General features: G+C 67.6%; 1 protein-coding gene across 1 annotated transcript in view; it reads left to right on the forward strand.

Annotated features, from left to right (window-relative positions):
• The window catches only part of ETH_00036775 (uncharacterized protein), a gene marked incomplete at both ends in the record, with an annotated part of 4,960 nt that overhangs the window by 2,588 nt on the left and 1,989 nt on the right, over positions 1–383 (forward strand). The gene's annotated exons all lie outside the window — the stretch shown is intronic.

A 383-nucleotide genomic window follows, 5' to 3' on the forward strand; every position in this document is an offset into this window, starting at 1 on the left:
AGCAGCAAGATAGACATATCAGGCCTTCTCAGCAGCCTGCCTCCAGCCAGGGGCAAGGGGGCCCCTGCTGCCTCCTTGGGGGGCCCCCCTGCTGCTGATTTGGGGGCCCCCTTTGCTGCTACCCAGGGGGGCCCCCCTGCTGCTGATTCGGGGGCCCCATTTGCTGCTGCTACCCTGGGGGGCCCCCCTGCTGCAGGGGCCTTGGGGGCCCCCCAGCAGCCCGGAGGCCCTTCGAGGCTTTCCTGGGGCCTCAGCTGTCTTCTTGATGCAATTGCAAGTACTGATGAGAGCACCCCGAGCGATGCTGCTGCTGCTGCTGCTGTTGCTGCTGCGGGTGCTGCTGCTGCTGCGGGTGCTGCTGCTGCTGCGGGTGCTGCTGCTGC

This window comes from Eimeria tenella, genomic scaffold (assembly GCF_000499545.2).
Source record: "Eimeria tenella Houghton genomic scaffold, Eth_scaff3012, whole genome shotgun sequence".
NCBI lineage: Eukaryota > Apicomplexa > Conoidasida > Eucoccidiorida > Eimeriidae > Eimeria > Eimeria tenella.